The sequence below is a fragment of the Dama dama genome, chromosome 13, assembly GCF_033118175.1.
Source record: "Dama dama isolate Ldn47 chromosome 13, ASM3311817v1, whole genome shotgun sequence".
NCBI lineage: Eukaryota > Metazoa > Chordata > Mammalia > Artiodactyla > Cervidae > Dama > Dama dama.
In genome coordinates, this window is record NC_083693.1 from 14,603,477 (window position 1) to 14,625,471 (window position 21,995).

At 44.4% G+C, this 21,995-nt stretch overlaps 1 pseudogene; it reads left to right on the forward strand.

Annotated features, from left to right (window-relative positions):
- Nucleotides 1-13,244: 13,244 nt before the first annotated feature.
- LOC133068335 (cyclin-dependent kinase 4-like) lies at nt 13,245-14,471 on the forward strand (annotated as a pseudogene).
- Nucleotides 14,472-21,995: the final 7,524 nt, after the last annotated feature.

A 21,995-nucleotide genomic window follows, 5' to 3' on the forward strand; every position in this document is an offset into this window, starting at 1 on the left:
AGAAAAAAAAAAAAAAAAAGCTCAAAAACTTAGTTAGATTACATAGAACCAAGAAAATCGACAACTACAACAGAGGGAGGGGAAAAGGGAAAAAATAAAAAAAAATCCAAAAGAAGATACGGAATAAGTCAAACACAAGAATAATAAATATTTTTCTTGAGTCACTGCTGTCAGGGTCCTTTCCCTCGCTGGGAGTCACAGTCCACCTCCCCTCCCTAGGACGCCCTCCAACACTGTGCTGGTCTCTGGACCTGCTGTGGGGGCAGCTCAGATTCCAGTCTGGTCCTACTCCTGTGTGTTCTTGCCTCCAATGCCCACAGCTGTCAGAACTAGTGCGTTTTCTTTTGTGGGAGCTCTCAGTGTCCTTTTGTATATTCCACAGACAGAGTCTGCCTAGTTGATCGTGTGGATTTAATCTGCAGCTTGTACAGCTGGTGGGAAGGGTTTGGGTCTTCTTCCTTAGTCACACTGCCCTTGGGTTTCAACTGTGGTTTTATTTCCACCTCTGCATGTGGTCGTCCACTGGGGTTTGCTCCTGAGGCTGCCCTGGAGGACTTGGGTCTGCCCCTGTGAGGCCAGGTGTGGAGGTGGTGCAGCTGCTTGGGTCGCAGCGGTTCTGGCAGCACCAGGTACTCTGGGGGGTTGGCGGCCAGGGCAGCAGGAAATACAGTGCTCTAGAAGGGTGTGGCGATCAGTGTTGGCCAATATGCTCCAGTATTCTTGCCTGGAGAATCCCCTCTCTGACAGAGAAGCCTCTCTGACAGGGTCGCAAAGAGGCGGACCGAAGCAACGCTGCTCACGTAGACACAAGACTTTTTTTGCCTGTGGCAGCTCTGGCCCGGTGAGAGTTGAGCATGAAGGTGGTGTGGCTGTTTGACCTGCGGGGACCCTGGCAGCACCGAGTGTGTGGGGACATGGATTGCCTCCACCACAGGAGTTATGGCCCGATCAGAGTCTTTTCTCGAGCCTGTTACAGCCAGCGATCAGAAGGCCTCTCCGGCCAGTCTTTCTCCAGAGCTCCGCCCATTCAGGCACTTAAGAGGGCTCCCTTGCCTGGGGTCCTTCTCTGTTCTTCGGCATGTCAGGCACATAGAGGGGCCCCCTGGCTGGGGTCCTACTCTGCAGATCCGCGCATCAGGCACTTAAAGGGGCACCCTGGGTGGGGTCCTACTCTGCAGATCCGCGCATCAGGCACTTAAAGGGGCACCCTGGGTGGGGTCCTACTCTGCAGGTCCGCGCATCAGGCACTTAAAGGGGCACCCTGGGTGGGGTCCTACTCTGTAGTTCAGTGAGTCAGGTGTTTGATGGACCAGCCTCTCTATTGTTCAACTGCTGATGCTGGCGTGTGTGTGTGTGTGTGTGTGTGTGTGTGTGTGTGTGTGTGTGTGTGTGTGTGTGTGTGTGTGTGTGTGTGTGTGTGTGTGTGTGTGTGTGTGTGTGTGTGTGTGTAGGAGGAGGCGGGGGAGAGGCTATGGTGATGGCTCCACCCCCTAATGCGTGACTCAGCAGTATCGCCTTGCTTCCACAGCTGCCTGGCATTCCTCCACAGGCACTTCCCCCCCACAGTCTCCTTCCTCACATCCTCTCTATCTGGCTCTCCACAGTCAATGGCAGCCCTCGCCCTGGGATTGCTCCACAATCCCCAAACTCCAGCTCCCAGCTGCTGTCCCTTTCAGGGGACCCACGTCCCTGTCTGGGGTACGTATGGCTGTAAGGACTGTCTGATTCTCATTCTATTTAGGCTGCCACAGATCAGCTGTTTCACTCTCAGCCTTAAATGTTTCTCCTCTGACTCAGACAACTGACCCGATGTGGGCATCGGACCCCTGCTTCAGTTCCCCCACCTGCCAAAGGCAGGTCCAGTCCTACTAACACTCCTGTTTTCCCCCCTAGTTCCTTCATCCTCCCGAGGTTTGCGTGGGTCTATATATTCCTTTCTGCTGGTCAGGTCCTCCTGTCTGCTCTCAGCTGCTGTTTTGCACGCACTTCTGTGTCTGGAGGTGTATTCCTGATGTATCCGTGGAGAGAGATGTGCTCCACATCCACCTGTTCCTCACCATCTTGCGGCAATTCAGATCCTGGGTTCTAAATCCTGTTCCCATGTCAAGGTCTCATGGCTCTTTGGGAGGTTGACTGATATTAGGTCTGGGGCAGGGACCACACAAGGTGGGCTGCGGCCATTTCGTGCCAGAAAGAAAGAAATACTCAAAGATTTTTGTGGCAACTGGAGCATCAAAGAGCATAATGATTACAGTTGAGCACAAAGAACAATAATACATCCATGGCTCATTGTGATCACAGAAAAAAGAAAGAAAAAGACAAAGACTCAAACAAAAGGAAAGAAAGGAAGACAGAAATAGAAGGAGAAAGAGAAGCCCATCTCTCACCATTGTAGGTGAGCATGATACCTTTTTAGAAGTCCTTATTGGTCTCAGGGGGTGACGCAAGCTCTTCTTCACAGAAGAAGGTCCATGTGAAAAGAAGGAGGGACTCAGGCTATGTATCTGCAGCCCTCAGTGAGGCACTGATTCAGGCCAGGACCACTACAGAGACTACAAGTCCAGGTTCCTGGGGACTGGGATATTCATGGGGGCAGGAATCAGCCCCTACAGACCTATTCACAGGGCAGAAAGCATCACCTTTAGGATAACTTGGCAATTACAAGAGTAAATACAGTCCTTTGGGGAGAGATCTAGCACTCTTTCTGCCCCAGCCTTCCAGGCCCCTCTCTCTTGGTCTTAGAGGTCGCAGCCAGTGAGTATGGTCATCCCTGTGGCTGGGGGCAGGGTGGGGGACAGTCCATGTCATTGGGACTGGATCCCTGAGTGATGCCTTCCTCTGCACAAAGATGCGCCTCTTCAGTGCACTGGGCAGGTCCCTGGGAGAGTCTGACCCTGCCCTTGGGGAGTGGGGTGGATGGCCTTGGAGCAGTCTCTGAGCCACTCACTCTCCTCACCTGGAATAACATCCCTGTAAACTCTGGACAGCTTAGAAATAAAGCATAGTTTAGAAATCTGTCTCTTGTTCCCCAGCATTTCTTTGTCTTCAGTGAGGTCTGAGATAAACCAAACACTACTTAGCGACTGGGGGCCCTGTGGCCTTGAACACCGCCCATGGAAGACTTTCTGATGGCCAGTGGGAGCACGGTTCCCCCAAGTCTTGGTGCTGACAAAAACAAGTTGGATGAGCACATGTAAAAGAAACCAGTCATACACAAACATGCGTACACACCCCGTCCCCCGTCCCCTCCCACTCTGGGGGCTAAGTGTAGAACAGCAGGAAGGACCCGGGTTACTCAGCTACTGCCGGTGGGGAAGGGACAGGGGGTGGTGGTGTGGTGGTGATGGTTGGGTGTGTGTGTGCTTGTGTGCCTGGCTTGGTCTGAGCTCCTATGTCACCTGCCGAATTAAAAACATAAAAGGGCAGATCTGGTGATCTGCTGCAGAAGGTGGGGAGATTAGGATGAAGATGCCAGGGTGTCAGATGTCTGTCTGATCAGGTCCCATCACATCCCCTCTCAGGAAGCCACGCAGCTGCCTCCATGCTGCTGTGTCCCCTTGCACATCCATGAGTGCAAATGTGATGACTTGATTTACACAGCACGTCATACCCCTGGACCACTTAACCTCCAGCTCTCCTCTGCTGCAGGCAGGCTTGTTATCATCAGTCCATCTCAGAGGAGTAAAACAGGTGCAGAGAGTTCTGGGGACTTGCTTAAGTTGTAATGGCTGGGAGTGTCTTCTCCTGAACCCACATTCATTCTACACTCCAGAGCCTTCGCCCAGCCCCTGGAACTTCGGCCAGCTTCCTGAGCACATCACTTCTCGCTCTTGACCTTCCATGCCGCACCACTGGCCCAGAGTGGACTCCGGCCCTCCGAGTGCAGTGCAGCCCTCCCAGCTCTCCGTCTTCTCTCTCCCCAGAATGTGCTGATTCACTCTGCCTGCGGCCCGCCAAGACAGCTGCTCCCTACTCCCCAGATACCCAGGCCTCTGTCTCTGCCCCCACAATCACTGCCCGCACTCAGTCAGCACTCAGGAGATGCTGGCCTTAGGGGTTTAGAGGAATGAGAGGGACAGTGAGCTCTTCCTGGGAGAGGGGAACAGGTGTCTTTACCTCAATAATTCAATTAAGACATAAATCAAGCTGAAGGGAACACCTCACCATTGGATCACCTATCAGGCCATGCTGGTCAATAGCATTTTTGTACAGATTCTGTGGCTCAAGGAGGCCACAGGTGAGAGCTGGGAAGGAAAGAATTACACTCACAAAGGAGCCCAAGTTCAGTGCTGAACTGGTGGGCTGGCTGTACCTCTCAGGCTCCTGGGAAATGACCTTGTCATCTTGATAAAACCACGAGCAGGTCCATCTCGTAGGACAAATTCTGTTGGGACCTTTCAAGGCCAGATCCAGGAAACACCCAGTCTAGAAAGTCCCCTTTCAGCCTGGCCTCCCTAGGCACTCCCTGCTCTCTGGGGGTCTCTGACGCCTTGGCAGGAGGGCTCAGGGCAAGCCAGGCCTGAGTGGGCAGCCCCTCCTCGTCCCTACCAAGGCTGCCCCCACCCCGGGATCCTTCCAGCATGGCTGCCCCCTCCTGCCTCACAACCTGAATGACAGGGAATTAGAAACACACAACTGAAGGGCTCTGACAGAAAGGGGAGGTGTCAGAGGTGCCTGGCAGCTGTGTCCTGGTCAGACCTGGGCCCTGGGACGCTGGGGTCCTGCCAGGCTCTAGAGCTGAATGCAGGACGTTGAGGCTGGGGAGGAGGAGGGTCAGAGGTCAGGGGAGGCGGTAGCTGTGAGAAAAATGTCAGTGAGCACAGAGATTTTTCAAGAGCGAAGAAGACCGTTTCATGACTAAATGAAGAATTGCTACTGGCCAACCAGGACTTCTCTGGTGCTGGGGAGGGACAGGCTGGTGTGGGCTGGCCTGACCCAGTTCCATGCCTGGGAAGCCAAGGACATCTCCATATGCACCTCAAAGAGAAACTGCCTACCTCTCATTGCTAAGCCATCTACCCCTTTGAACAAACCTCTAGGTTTGTATGTTTTCATTACAGGAAGCAGTTGTGATGGCCTCTGCTGGGCAGAACGGGACATGAGGAAATAGCCTGGTTGGCATTTACAAGCCTCTCAGTGCAGGCCACGCCACTCACCGCACAGACCCCGTCCCCTCCAGTCTCCATCACAGAGGAGCGGCTGTCTCACGTCGAGGTCAGACAGGGCAGGGTGGGGAGGGCGGGGCCAGGACGTAGGCCAGGGCCTTCAGAGCCCGCCTTTGCACACTCTTACTGACCACTGGTACGGCCGGCCCGATTGTCCTCCTCCACATGGAGCATGGAAGTGGTCTTTTTGTGGATGCCCAGAGTCAGGGTTTGATTCATGTGTCTGGTTTGGGGCATGATCTGGGCTATGCGGCAATGAGTCCCTGGATGAACCCCCGCCCCACACAGGAAAAGAGCTCTCCTCACACCTGGTTTGTGTAGACAAGCATAGGTGATGTCACTCGCCCAGGAAGGGGTTGTTTATGAAGACATTGAGGCCACGGGGGTGAGTGACTCACCTGAGGTCAGACCAAGGTCCCAAAGCTATGTGTGCCCTGAAGTCCAGGGTTAGTTCCCACAGGAAATTAGGCACTTAAGGTGGTGTCCTCCAACTCGATCTCTGCTCTTCCAAGGCCAAGCACCCCATTCCCGTGGCCAGTGACGTATTATCCCTGAAAACACTTTATTTTTTTTAATTAAATATTTTTTAATTGACTGGAGAAGGAAATGGCAACCCATTCCAGTATTCTTGCCTGGGAAACCCCATGGACAGAGGAGCTGGTGGGCTAGTAGGGTAATCCATGGGTTTGCAAGAGTCAGACATGACTTAGTAACCAAACCACCACCACCAGCATTTTGAATTGGCACCAACAGCACACTGGTACAAAACTCAGAGTAAGAGAAAAGGCATATGGTAAAAACCTTCTTCTCCACCCCTGTTTCCAGATACTCTTCTCTGGAGATAGCCATTTTCTTGAATATCTTTCTACAGATAGTTTTACTTGGTTAGCAAATGCATCTATAAAGATTCCTTTGACCACTTTTAATGGGGATAACAGCATACTGTACACAGAGGTTTGTGCCTTCCTTTTTTTCATTTAGCATACCATGGAGGTTATTCATTGTGCTTATTTGAGCTTCCTCCTTCACTTTAATGGTTGCATTGCGTTTTGTTGTAGGAGTCAGCATTGTTATTTGCATAACTCCAGGGGTACCTCTCATGTGGTCATTGATATGAAAATCCTGAATAGTTACACTAAATTTATTTAACCAGTTAACCCTGTTAATGGACATTTAAGTTCTGTAGTCAGCTCGGGCTGCCATAAAAATGCTACAGACTAGGTGGCTTAAACAACACCTTATTTTCTCACAGGTCTGGATGCTAAAAGCCCAAGATCAAGGTGCCCCCAGCATTGGTTTCTTATGAGAGCTCTCTGTCTGGCTTACAACAGCTGCCTTCTTGCTGTGACTTCTTCACATGACAGAGAGGAAACAAGCTCTGTGTCTCTTTCTCTTCCTAAGGGTCAATGATGAGGGCTTTACCCCATGGCCTCATGTAACCTGAACCACTTCCTTAAAGGCCCCATCTCCTTATACAGTCACAATGGGGGACAGGACTTTAACATATGAATTTTGAGGGGAACACAATTTAGTACATAACACTTGTTTCCGTCTTTGGCTCTAGTTAAATACAAAACCAAGGATTAGGTGACCATGGATTTAGCACGTTTGAACCAGCTCATGCTAGCCATGGAGACAAAGAAAGACCTGGTTGCTTGGCTCTTTGGTCTGACCTCCACTTGACACACTTGCTGCACTGGGGCTGACTGGCCCTTGTCCAGCTCTGCTGGGGTATGAAACAGTGCAACTTCGGATGTCTACTTAACAGCTACAAATGTAGCGTGTCTTGGATGTGTTTCTTGTTATTTCTGATGAACAGTTGGTTTCTCCAGAAATTGCTCCAAGATTTTTGTGCCTCAAATCTCATTTGTTGCAGCAGAAATGGAAATGACATTTTAATGATCATGGCAAATGGAACCCTAATCTTTACCTTATTAGCTGCCTCTTTTTTAAATGAGCTGTGTATGTAAGCATTCTTTCCCCCTGTAGATACGCATCAACATTTTCCAAACCCTCTTTGAACCATTACACTATCTTGTCACCTAGCCAGTGGACTTGCTGCAGGGTTAATAAACTTCAACATTAGCTCAAGAGCAATTTGTGTTAAGAAATATTGCTTCAACACAATTACTAAAAACCCTGCAGCATCATCAGTCACAAATCATTTCACACATGTGCAAATTTACTGTGGAGTACACTACCAGATATGTGTGCAATGGATGTGGTTTGACAGCTAGCATCCTTTCTACCTTCCTTTTATTGTTCCTTCAAAGACTGGAAAGTGAATGAATTTCCTGCCTCCCTTGCAGCTAGCGTTCTAGATGTGAACTGGGTTCTGCCTGGTGGTGTGCTGGTAAATATTTAACAACAAGCTCTCCAAAAATTTTTAAAAAGTAAACCTTAGATTGTAATGCCTGCTCATTTCTCTGGTGTAACAACTCCCACCATGGTCAATTTCAGTCAAGCTATTTATATGATGTCACTGAATGTGGGGCTGGGGTGAGCTGGCTCTAGCACATGCCCAGCTCTGCCAGTTAGTTGCCTGTCACTATGATTTGAGTTTAAGTGCATCCTCCTGATGCATTGGGATGTTCCTGCAAGCAAGCAAAGTTGTGGTGGTTGTTTCTCCTGCAGGGGCATGCCAGTGTTCATTCAGCTCCTTTGTGTGGCTGTGAGGCATGTGCAGAGGCTGCAGCAGTGACCCCCTGACCGCCACCTGCCTCGTGGGGCTGAGGCAGCCAGTCCCCAGGCATTTTCCTGGGCATCACTCCAGCAGGCCTGGCCTGTGTCTGTTCCTCCAGCCCTCTCAATAAAACTGAAAGCTTCTAATTTCCTGTCTAAACTCCTTTTTGCTTAAAATTGTTCGAGTGGTTTCTGTTTCCTGTAACTAAATCCTGGCTGATATAAATTAGAATCTGAAACCATTTTTTTTTTTTCTTAAAGCATATATACATTTTTCTCAGGCCTGTTCCCTAATCTGTCTCTGCTGAAGGACTTTAATGAGTTGTGCAGTCCTGGAGGACAAAAATGAGAATGCTGACCCTGATGAAGCTTGGTAAATCTAGGAATTCTGGAGGGAAGTGTCTGAGTACACTGAGAAGGACAGGACGGCCTTCTAGAGTTTGTGAGCATCTGCCTCTCGCAGCACCTTCCCCAAGCCCTGCTGAGGCTGGCTGCATTCCTGCGGCAGAGGCTAGGCTGTTGGACGCAGTGCCATTTGGGGAGAGGCTAGATTTTCTTAGCTTTATATAACCAGACACAAGTCAAGAGAGTGAATCATTTAATTGTTACTCTAAATGCACTTTGAGGCTGACCTGAATTTAGGATCTCTCTTGATTTACCCTCAGGCAGGACTCATCTCTGGGGAGCAAACTACTCCTGGGGTGATATGGAGAAAGAGGGATGTATGTATAGACGATTCCAACAGCCTAGTGAGGGGACCTGATACCCGGTAGAGGCATTCTTTAGTCTAATTAAGAAATACCCTTTTTGTTCAAGGCAAATACCTCCTGAGAAAGGAAACTGGATAACCTTTGGGTACCTTAGTGTGCCTGAATTCTCAGTTTTTTCCTAGGTTGACAGTAGACCCTAGGCTGAGAACAGTTTCCTGGGAGCATGGCTGGGATAAACCTGTCAGTAGAAAGGTGGTTTGGGGTCAACCCATGGAACTTCTGAGGAAAACCCGTCTGGATGGGGTCCCATGGGTGGGGAGCTGGGCCCAAAATCAAAGTGGCTGAGAACTGGGGTCTAGCAGACCTGACTTTTAGGCTCTGTCTCCTCCAATTAGCCCTTGGACAAGTCATTCACCTCTCTGCGCCTCTCTTTCCTCATTTGTGAAATAAGGGTTAGAATCTCTAACCTCATAATTCTCCTGAGGACTGACTAAAATAAAAACTACAAAGCATTAAGGGAACAGGACGTATAGGCAGTGAACCATGGGCAGGCTGTTGGGAGCCGTCTTCCTAGGTTTGGGCAATAAAGGGGAGACTTCTGTAGAGAAAGGAAGAACAGTGAAGTCCACCCAGTCAGACGGCAGTTTGTGTTTAAATCACTGGGTATGATAAAAGTACTTTGGCCAGCTGATGTGAACAGCTGACTCATTGGGAAAGACCTGGATGCTGGGAAAGATTGAAGGCAAAAGGAGAAGAGAGTGGCAGAGATGAGATGGTTGGATGGTGTCACTGACTCAATGGACATGAACTTGGGCAAACTCTGGGAGATAGTGAGGGACAGCAAGGCCTGGTGTGCTGCAGTCCATGGGGTTGCAAAGAGTCGGCCGTGACTTAGCAACTGAACAACAACATGATAAGATACTTTGTTGGTCTAAATTCTAAACAGTTGCTAGGGTTACTATGAGTATATATTATGTGCTACAGATTAGCATGATTTAATTTCTTATCCTTTAATAAAGTTTGTAGTCTACATGAAAGTTAATTTGGAGGATTCCCAAGTATTCCTGGGTGGCGCTAGTGGTAAAGAATCTGCCTGCCAATGCAGGAGGTTCAAGAGATGTGGGTTTGATCCCTCGCTTGGCAAGATCCCCTGGAGTAGAAATGGCACCCCACTCCAGTATTCTTGCCTGTAGAATTCATAGGCAGAGGAACCTGGTGGACAACAGTCTATGGGGCTTCAGAGTCGGACATGACTGAGCAACTAAGAACAAATCACAGGATACGGTCAGCCCAGAAACATGCTGTCCAAAGTAAGTTGTTAGAGATTGGAAGCCATTTGAGATATAAATCGTGTCTCTAACCCTGGGATACTGTAAATTCCTTCATTTAAACTGCAGATGTGACAAATGACAATAGTACAGTGACTAGAAAGATTAAGATCCAGAATTTGAGTTACTTTAATTTTGCCATTCTATGTGACCACTGAAGATTTTGTTTTTAAAATTTAAACCAGTACAATAGCACCAGCTGCAAGGTAAGTGCAAATTTCAGTTCATATACAAAATATTTTACTACATATGAATAATATCTTTAAAATTGGAAGATATACTTCTTAAAATTATTAAATGGAAACTATTAATAATAGGGTTCCACATGTCAGAAATCTGGAAGTTGCCACTCTATCCTAACAAGTAAAAAGCTAAACAAAATGAAAAGCCAACAACTCTTCTTGGATTTGTAAAAGAGGGAGATTTGTAAAAGACATAAAGCCAATCACTGCCCCCAAGATTGGAGAGACAGAGGTGAACACAAGGAGCCACAGCTTCTCAGGGCAGAGACTCACGGTTGGAAACTATCATGACCAGTGCCAGAGTAGGAAATCTGAGCTATAACTCATGAACTGCTGAAAGCCCTGTGTAGACAAGTCTGAGAATTAAAAACTTCAGCAGACCAGTCCCCACTGTACTAAGACTAACCTCCAGGAGTTGACCAGGTCCTCGGAAAAAAAGAAAAATCCCCTTGTACTTTTGGCAGTGGAGGGGAAAGGGACCATTATGAAATATGTCCAGAGCACTCTGTTCTTCTTAACAAAATCTGCCCTAGGGTAAACTAGTGAGCCAGAGCTTAGGCTGCTGGGGGTATTATCAGAGCCCAGCTGACCCGGGAGAGGGGAAATACCCAGCTCTAGAGGACTCTAGCCATCCTATCCCAGCAAAGGTGGGGAGGAAACGAAACTGAAAAACAGTTGCGAAATTCACAGCCCCAGCATACAGACTTACTAAAAGGTTGAGACCAATCACAGAACTCAGAGCTCTTCCCCTCCTCCCATGCCTCAGCACTACATTACTAAGGCCTGCTTACAGCAGTTCCTTTTACCCAGTACATCACGTCCAGCTATCAAGAAAAATTACAAGGCATACTAAAAGGCAAAAAAAAAAAAAAAAAGAAAAAAGAAATTCAATTTGAAGAGACAGAGCAAACATCAGAACCAGACATGACAGGTGTGCTGGAATAGTCAGGCAGGGAGTTTAAACAGCTATGATTAATATGCCAAGAGTTCTGGTGGATAAAGTAGACAGGCAGGGAGTTTAAACAGCTATGATCAATGTGCCAAGAGCTCTGATGGACAAAGTAGACAGTCGTTTTGTTGTTTAGTTGCTAAGTTGTGTCTGACTCTTTGCGACCCCATGGACTGTAGCCCACCAGGCTCCTCTGACCATGGGGTTTCCCAGGCAGGAACATTAGAGTGGCTTCCCATTTCCTTCTCCAAAAGAGACAGTACCCAACACAAACGGGCAATGTAAGCAGAGGAATACAAATACTAGAGAAAGACCAAAAGGAAATGCCAGAGATCAAAACACTGTAGCAGACTGCCTCTGATGGGCTTACTAGTAGACTGCACGATTGAGGAAAATATCTCTGATCTTGAAAATATCAAAAGAAAATCTTGAAAACTGAAGAGCAAAGAGAACAAAATGAAAACAGAATATCCAAGCACTGTGGGACAGCTACAATGCATAACATACATGTAATGAGAACAGCAGAAGTAATAAATATTTGAAATGATAATGATATGATATGATAATAGATTAAATGATGTGAAATGCTAATGACTGAGGATTTCCCCAAATGAGTGTCGGATATTAAACCACAGATCCAGGAAGTTCAGAGGACATCAAGCAGGATAAATGCAAAAAAAAAAAAAAAACTCAACCAAGTAACCAACTAAACAAACAAAAAGCTACATCTAGTGTATATAATTTTCAAATTACAGAAAATCAAAGATAAAGAATAAAATTTCAAAAGAAACCACCACCATACTTAATAGAAGAATAAAGATAAGAATTACATCCAACTTCTCAGAAACCATGTAAGTAAGAAGTAAGAGTTGAAACCACAGAACTAAGAATAAGAACAACAAACAGAAAATGGCAACAAATATGGTAGATATTAATACAACTACATCAATAATCACCTTGAATATCAATGGTCTAAATTAGAAGGCAGAGATTGTCAGAGTGTGTCAAAAAACAAGACCCAGCTTTATGTTGTCTAAAGAAGCCCACTTTAAATGTAAAAACTCGTATAGGTGAAAAGTACATGAATGGAAAAAATATACCGTGCTAGCACTAATCAAAAGATAGCAACAGTAGCTATATTAACTAGAAACAGAGAAGACTTCAAATCAAGGAAAATTATTAGGAATAAAGAAGGGCATTACATAATAATAAAGGGGTCACTTTTCCAAGAAAACTTAACAATCCTTAATGTGTATGCTCCTAACAACAGAGCATCAAACTATGTGAGACAAAAACTAATAGACCTGCAAGGAGAAACAGATGATTCCACTAGCATAGTTGCAGACTTCAACATCCCTCGATCAGATATGGACAAGCCTAGCAGGCAGAAAATCAGGAAGGACATAACTGAATTCAGCAACACCATCAAGCAACAGAATATTATCACTGTAGGCTCACTTTATCTGACAACAACAGAATACACCTTCTACTCAAGTGCACATGGAACATTTACCAAGATGGACCTCATTCTGGGCAATAAAACACATCTTAAAACATTTAAAAGAATAGAAATCTTATAATGTCTGCTCTTAGGTTATAGTAAAATTAAACTAGAAATCAATAACAGAAAAATTACTGGAAACTCCTAAAATACATAGAGATTAAATTAAATACTCTTAAATATCATATGGGTCAGAGAAGAAATTGCAAGAGAAATTAAAAAAATTATTTTAGACTAATGAAAAAGAAAACAACTTATCAAAATTTGTGGGATAGAGCAAAGCAGCGCTTAGAGGGAAATTTATAGCCTTGAATGTTTATATAAGAAAAGAAGAAATATCTAAAATCCATAGTCTAAGTTTCCATCTTAAGAAACTAGGAATAGTAAGTTAAATCTAAATAATAAGAAGAAAAGGAATATTAAAAACTAGAGCAGAAATCAATGAAATTGAGCCCCCCCGCACCCCCGCCCCAGGATCCCATGCCTCTTTGGCAGCTGGCCACATGGTGGGCAGAGGTAAAGAGGACTGCTCTAGTCTGTGGCCGGTGTCGTGACTGGGCCTGTGGGGTACACCTGCCCCTCAGCTCGAGTGTATGGCTCTGGGGCCCGAGTGATAGGCCACCTCCACAGCTCCCGACATGGGGTGAGAGCCACCTCTGGTCTGAGAATGGCTACCCCTTGATATGAGCCAGTGGCTGAGATTGGTGTTGGTGTCTATGGGACAGTGGTCCCCGCAGTGGCCACTTTGCAGCCCTCAGGAACATAAGAATCCCCTATGGAGGAGATACTGGAGTGTGCCTGGCCATCAGCATAGTTTGTGAGGAGGCCTTACTGCAGTGACTGGAGGCTTTTGAGCTTCCCATCCTTGTTGGGCTGAATGATGTCTCTGCTACAGCCCAAACTGATCGGGAGACCAACTCAAGTGACCCTTGAGTTTGAGTACATGGATCAAGACCTAAGGACATATCTAGACAAGGCAGCCTCATCAGGCTTGCCAGTGGAGACCTCAAGAGTCTGGTGCACCAGTTTCTAAGCAGCTTAGATTTCCTTAGGGCTTCCCTGGTGGCTCAGTGGGTAAAGCATCTGTCTGCCATCCCCGGGTCAGGAAGTTCCCCTGGAGAAGGAAATGGCAACCCACTCCAGTATTCTTGCCTGGAAAATTCCATGGACAGAGGAGCATGGTAAGCTACAGTCCATGGGGTCACAAAGAGTCACACATGACTGAGCAACTTCACGTCTTAGATTTCCTTCATGCCAATTGCACCGTTCACCAGGACCGGAAGCCAGAGAACATTCTGGTGACAAGTGATGGGACTGTCAAGCTGGTTGACTTCGGCCTAGCCAGAATTTCAGATGGCACTACAGCTGTGGTTGTCACACTCTGGTACTGTGCTGCAGAAGTTCTTTTGCAGTCTACGTGTGCAACACCTGTGGCCATGTGGAAGGCTGGATGTACCTTTGAAGACATGTTTCATCAAAAGCTTCTCTTCTGTGGAAACTCCGAAGCTGACCAGTTAGGCAAAATCTTTGACCTGATCAAATTGTACCCAGAGGTTGACTGGCTCCAAGATGTGTCTCTACCCCAAGGAGGCTTTTTCCCCTCGAGGGCCCTGCTACTGCAGTTGATGGTACCTGAGATGCAGAAGTTGGAGCACTGCTATGCAGCTGGAGTTGCTGACTTTTAATCCACACAAGTGGATCTCTGCCTTCTGAGCCCTGCTTGCTGCTGCTTTAGTCGCTAAGTCATGTCCAACTGTTGTGACACCACGGACTGTAGTCTGCCAGACTCCTCTGTCCATGGGGTTTTCCAGGCAAGAATACTGGAGTGGGTTGCCATTTCCTTCTCGATTCTGAGCCCTCTTATTTACACAAGGCTGAAGGTAACCCAGAGTGAGCAACAGAATGGACGCATTCCAAGTGTAAGTCTCTCAGTCGTGACTGACTCTTTGCGACCCCATGAACTATACAGTCCATGGAATTCTCCAGGCCAGAATACTGGAGTGGGTAGCCTTTTCCTTCTCCAAGGGATCTTCCCAACCCAGGGATCAAATCCAGGTTTCCTACATTGTAGGTGGATTTTGTACCAGTTGAGCCACAAGGGAAGCCTGAGAATACTGGAGTGGGTAGCCATTCCCTTCTCCAGGGGATCTTCCCAACCCAGGGTTTGAACCCAGGCCTGCCGCATTGCAGGCGGATTCTTTACCAGCAGAGCTGTGAGGGAAGCCCCAATTCTGTATGAGCTCCACCCAAAGAGCAGCGGCCTTACTGCTGCGTCAGGGCTGTGTCTGTGGGGTCAGCCATGAGCAGAGAGAATATAGCTTGTCTACTGCTATGGCTGCTGCGTCAGCCAGGAGAGAATAAACGTGTCTGCAGGTCCCACAGCTCCTTGAGTCTTCTTCCAGCCTCTTATCATGCCTTGCCTACTCTGAGTCCAGCAAACAGTGAGAACAGTGAGATACAGCGAGACAGTTGGCGTCACGAACAGAATCAGCAATGCAAGAACCAAGAGAAGAGATGCAGACATTCCCCTTCCTTTGAACACTTGAGTGGAGAGCCCCAACTGAGAAGATGACCTTTACCTCCATCTCTGAGGCTGTGGAGACTCTTCCAACTTTTTACAGAGAATATTTTGTTGCTGTAATGACGTTCCCCTCCCACCCCTCCTTTTGAGGCTTATCCTTCTTCTGCCCCATGTGTCCTTACACCAAGGACATGTGTCCCTTGTTCTCCCCTTCCTTATACCTTGATGTTGGGATCATCTTTTATACAGGAAAAACAAAACAAACAAGCAAAAAAGAAATCAATGAAATTGAAAACAGGAAATTAATAGAGGAAAAGATGGACTCAAAAACTGCTTTTTTGAAAAGATCAACAAAATTGACGTGTCTAGGCTTCCCTGGTGGCTCAGATGGTAAAGAGTCTGCCTGCAATGCAGGGGACCTGGGTGCGATCCCTGTGTCAGGAAGATCCCCTGGAGAAGGAAATGGCAACACACTCCAATATGCTTGCCTGGAAAACCCCAAGGATGAAGGAGCCTGGTGGGCTACAGTCCACCCGGTTGCAAAGAGTCAGACACGACTGAGCGACTTTTACTTCACTTCACAGTCAGGTTAATTAAGAAAAAAGAGAGAGGATTATTAATAAATGAAAGAATGGACATCACTACAGATCATATGGATATTAGAAGGATAATAAGGGAATACTTTGAACAACACTATGCCCACAAATTTGATAACTTAGAGGAAAGGGATCAGTTTCTTGAAAGACATAGCTTGCCAAAACTCACACAAAAAGAAATAGATAATCTGAACAGGCCTTTATCTGTTAGAGAAAATGAATCAATAATTGATAACCTAAAACAGAAAGCATTAGTCCTGAGTTCACTTCAAGGGAGAAATTACATCAATTCTCTATAATCTCTTTCAGAGGATGGAAGCAGAAAGAATATTTTCTAGTCCTTCTGTGAGGTCAACATTACCCTAAAACCAAGGCCATCAAAGACAAGAAAATAAATATGTCTCATCAACAGAGATGCAAATATTTTCAACAAAACATTAGCAAATTAAACCTGACAATGTAGAAAAAGAATTATATACAGCATGATCAAGTGGGATTTATCCCAGATATGCAAAGCTGATTCAGCATTAAAAAATCAATTATGTGATCATGCCAACAGGCTAAAGGCTAAAAAAGGAAAATTACTTGACCTTATTAGTAAATGCAGAAAAGTATTTGATGATTCATGATAAAAATTCTTAGTAAACTTATGAATAGAAGGGAACTTCCTCAACTTAATTTTAAAAAATCTATAAAAACCCCACAGTAACATCATACTTAAGGATGAGAAGCTAGGAGCTTTCCCACTAAGATCAGGAAAGAGGCAAAGAAGTCACCTCTCACCACACTTTTCCTTTTCATTTAAAAAATTTTATTAAAGTATAGTTGATTTATAATTTGTTAATTTCTGCTGTACAGCAAAGTGATTCAGATACATGTATACATATATTTATCACTCTTTTTAAATATTCTTTTCCATTATGATTTATTGCAGAATAGTGAATGTGCTATACAGTTGTTGTTGTATAGTCACTAAGTCATGTCCAACTCTTTGTGACCCCATGGACTGTGGCCCACTTTTCTCTTCTGTCCGTGGGGTTCTCCAGGCAAGAGTACTGGAATGGGTTGCCATTTCCTTCTCCAGGGGATCTTCCCGGACTGGGGATTGAACCCGTGTCTCCTGCATTGGCAGGCGGATTCTGAACCTTGTTGATTATCCATTCTACATACAACTGTTTCCATCTGCCAACCCCAGATTCCACGCCATCCCTCTCCCACTCCCTGTCTCACTTGGCTACCACAAGTCTGTGCTGTGTGTCTGTGAGTCTGTTTCTGTCTCATGAAAGTTCTTTTGTGTCATATTTGAGATTCTACATATAAGGTATACCTTATGGTGTTCTTCTTTCTCTTAGTATGATAATCACTAGGTTCATCCTTGTTTTGCAAATGGTGTTATTTTGTTCTTTTTTATAACTGAGTAGTATCTCATTGGACATATGTACCACATCTTCTCTACCCATTCATCTGTTGATGGACATTTAGGTTGCTTCCATATCTTAGTTATTGTGACTAATGCTGCTCTAAGCTATAAGCAATGGGGTGTGTTTATCTTTTTATATTATATTTTCCCCAGATATATGTCCAGGAATGGGATTGCTAGATCATATGGCTATTCTTAGTTTTTTGAGGAATCTCTATACTTTTTCCACAGTGGCTGTACCAACTTAACATTCTTACGAATAGTGTAGGAGGGTTTCCCTTTCTTCACATCCTCTCCAGCATTTGTTATTTGCAGACTTCCTAATGATGGCCATTCTGATTGGTGTGAGGTGGTACCTCTTTGTAGTTTTGATTTGCATTTTCCTAATAATTAGCAATGTTAAGCATCTTTTCATGTGCTTGATGGCCATCTGTATGTCTTCTTTGGGGAAATGTCTACTTAGTTCTGCTCATTTTTCAATTGTGATGTTTGTCTTTTTGTTGTTGAGTTGCAAGAGCTGTTTGTATATTTTGGAAATTATGCCCTTGTCAGTCACATCATTTGCAAATATTTTCTCCCAGTCTGTCAGTTGTCTTTTAGTTTTATTTGTGATTTCCTTTGCTGTTGCAAAAGCTCATAACTTGATTATGTTTCATTTGTTTACTTTTGCTTTCATTTCCTTTGGCTTGGGAGATTGACCTAAGAAAACGTTAGTACAGTTTATGTCAGAGAATGTTTTGACTATGTTCTCTTCTAGTTTTATGGTGTCATGTCTTATATTTAAGTCTTTAAGTCATTTTAAGTTTATTTTTGTGTATAGCATAGAGGTGGCAAGAATACACAGAAGAACTGCACAAAAAACATCTTCATGACCCAGATAATCATGATGGTGTGATCACTCACCTAGAGCCAGACATTCTGGAATGTGAAGTCAAGTGGGCCTTAGGAAGCATCACTATGAACAAAGCTAGTGGAGGTGATGTAATTCCAGTTTTGCTATTTCAAATTCTCAAAGATGATGCTGTGAAAGTACTGCACTCAATATGCCATCTAATTTGGAAAACTCAGCAGTGGCCACAGGACTGGAAAAGGTCAGTTTTCATTCCAATCCCTAAGAAAGGCAATCCCCCAAAATGCTCAAACTACCGCACAATTGCACTCATCTTACACGCTAGTAAAGTAATGCTCAAAATTCTCCAAGCCAGGCTTCAGCAATACGTGAACTGTGAACTTCCAGATGTTCAAGCTGGTTTTAGAAAAGGCAGAGGAACCAGAGATCAAATTGTCAACATCTGCTGGGTCATCGAAAAAGCAAGAGAATTCCAGAAAAACATCTATTTCTGCTTTATTGACTATGCCAAAGCCTTTGACTGTGTGAATCACAATAAACTGTGGAAAATTCTGAAAGAGATGGGAATACCAGAGCACCTGACCTGCCTCTTGAGAAACCTATATGCAGGTCAGGAAGCAATAGTTAGAACACGACATGTGGAAAATTCTGAAAGAGATGGGAATACCAGAGCACCTGACCTGCCTCTTGAGAAACCTATATGCAGGTCAGGAAGCAATAGTTAGAACACGACATGGAACAACAGACTGGTTCCAAATAAGAAAAGCAGTACATCAAGCCTGTATATTGTCACTCTGCTTATTTAACTTATATGCAGAGTACATCATGAGAAATGCTGGGCTGGAAGAAGCACAAGCTGGAATCAAGATTGCCAGGAGAAATATCAATAACCTTAGATATGCAGATGACACCACCCTTACGGCAGAAAGTGGAGAAGAACTAAAGAGCCTCTTGATGAAAGTGAAAGAGGAGAGCAAAAAATTTGGCTTAAAGCTCAACATTCAGAAAACTAAGATCATGGCATCTGGCCCCATCACTTCATGGCAAATAGATGGGGAAACAGTGGAAACAGTGTCAGACTTTATTTTGGGGGGCTCCAAAATCACTGCAGATGGTGATTGCAGCCATGAAATTAAAAAACGTTTACTCCTTGCAAAGAAAGTTATGACCAACCTAGACAGCATGTTAAAAAGCAGAGACATTACTTTGCAACAAAATTCCGTCTAGTCAAGGCTATGGTTTTTCCAGTGGTCATGTATGGATGTGAGAGTTAGACTATAAAGAGAGCTGAACGCTAAAGAACTGATGCTTTTGAACTGTGGTGTTGGAGAACACTCTTGAGAGTCCCTTGGACTGCAAGGAGATCCAACCAGTCCATCCTAAAGGAGATTAGTCCTGGGTATTCATTGGAAGGACTGATGCTGAAGCTGAAACTCCAATACTTTGGCCACCTGATGTGAAGAGCTGACTCATTTGAAAAGACCCTGATGCTGGGAATGATTGAGGGCAGGAGGAGAAGGGGACGACAGAGGATGAGATGGTTGGATGGCATCACCGACTCAATGGACTTGGGTTTGGGTGAACTCTGGGAGTTAGTGATGGACAGGGAGACCTGGTGTGCTGTGGTTCATGGGGTTGCAAAGAGTCAGACATGACTGAGTGACTGAACTGAACTGATAGTGTAAGGATGTGTTATAACTTCTTTGATTTACATGTGGCTGTCCAACTTTCCCAACATCCCTTGCTGAAGAAACTGTCTTTTTCTCATTGTATATTCTTGCCTCCTTTGTTGAAGATTAATTGACTGTAGGTGTGTTCATCACACTTTTTCAACAGCATATTGGAAGTACTAGCTAATGCAATAAGATAAGAAAAGGGAATAAAATGTATATAGATTGGGAAGGAACAAATAAAACAAAGAACAAATCAAGTAAGTTAAATATTATAGAAATTTTAGTAGTTGCCTAGTTTTTTAAATCTTTTTCAGATGTTTTGGGTTTTTAAATGAAAATATAATTCACATACCATAAAATTCATCATTTTAAAGTATACAATTCACTGGTAGTTTGTATACTGAAAATGTATGACCATTATCATTTGTCTAATTCTAGAACTTTTATATTACTGGAGAAATAAACTGTATATCACTATCAGTCACTCTTCATTTCCTCCATCTTTCAAGTCCCTGAAAACCATTAATGTATATGCCTATGGATTTGCCTATTGGGGCATTTTGTATAAATAGAATCACATAAAATGTGACTTTTCGTGTCTGACTTCTTTCACTTATCAAAATATTTCCAAGTTTGATCCATATTGTAGCATTTAACAGTACTTTCCTCCTGTTTATGGCTGAATAATTTTCCACCTCTGGATATACCACAATTTGTTTATTCATCCATTAATTGGTGGACATTTTGGTTGTTTCTACTTTTTGGCTATTATGAATAATGCTACTGTAAAGATTTATGTACAAGATTTTGTATGAACATATGTTTTCATTTCTTGGGTATATACCTGAGGCTGGGATTTCTGGATCATATGATAACTTTATGCTTAACTTACTGACTAACAACCAAACTGTCTTCCAAAGTGGTTGCATATTTTTACATTCCCACCAGCAGTGTATAAGTATTACAGTTTTTTATATCCTTGTTAATTCCTATTGTCTGCCTTTAAAAAATTATTACAGTAATTCTATTGTGTATGAGATAGACTCTCACTGTGATTTTGATTTGCATTTCCCATGGGCTTCCCTGGTGGCTCAGAGGGAATAGCGTCTGCCTACAATATGGGAGACCCAAGTTCAATCCCTGGGTCAGAAAGATTCCCTGGAGAAGGAAATGGCAACCCACTCCAGTACTCCTGCCTGGAAAATCCCATGGATGGAGAAGCCGGTAGGCTACAGTACATGGGGTTGCAAAGAGTCGGACATGACTGATTTGCTAATATTTCTGTATTGTCGTTTTGCTTTCTTGATGGGGTCCTTTGAAACACGAAGTGTTTAATTTTGATGATGGCCAATTGATTTATTTTTTCTTTTGTTGCTTGTGGTATCACATCTAAGAAATCATTGCCTAGTACAAGATCAGGAATAATTATGCATATGTTTTCCTCTAAGAATATTTCAGTTATAGCTTTCATATTTGGGTCTTTGATCCATTTTGAGTTAATTTTTTATATGGTGGGAATTAAGAGTCCAATTTCATTCTTTTGTTGATGCCAATCCAGTTGTTCCAACATAATTTTTTTGAAAAGACTGTTCTTTCCCCTATCAATTTATCTTTGCATGCTTAATGAAAATCAGTTGACCAGAGATATAACTCTCTGATTTTTTATTTGAGTTTGTCTTTTCTTTCTTATTGAAAGCTCATCTTTCTTTTCTTATAGAGAAATTTTAGAATAACTTATTTCAAAAAATTTAAGTTGCAAACCTTGACTCTTCCCTCTTGTTTTAGTTAGATAGTCCTGACAAGCCACCAGGTGGTCTCACTCACCACCTCTGGTGGGACTGTTGGTCTGGCACATTGGTTCTCCTCCATATACCTCTTCAGCAGACTAGCTTGGGTTTCCTCACAGGCACCTGGGTTCCAAAGGAATAAGAGTGGAAGCTGCAAGATCTCTTGAATTCTAGCTTGGAGTCAGACAACACTACACTGGTCAAAGCAAGTCACATGCTGGCCCAGAGTAGAAGAGTGAGGAAATAACTATAATTTTGATGGAAGAAGCTGCAAAGAATCTTTTAAAATCTGCTGCCATTTTAAATTCACAACAGTATTGAAAACACATCAGTGTGTTTCTCTTAAGAACAGGAAAACTCTCCTGGATTACACGTGGATTACATAATACTATGAAGTAAGTCTTTTTAGAGGAGGGAAGATTTGATAGAGACCTGAATGAAGTGATGAAATGCAGCATGGGGAAGAGTATTTAAATCAGGGAGAAAAGCATGTGCAAAGGTCCTGGGCCAGAAAAGTGTTTGGGGTGTTTGAAGAGCAGCACAAAGAAAAGTGTGAGCAGAAAGAAGGTAG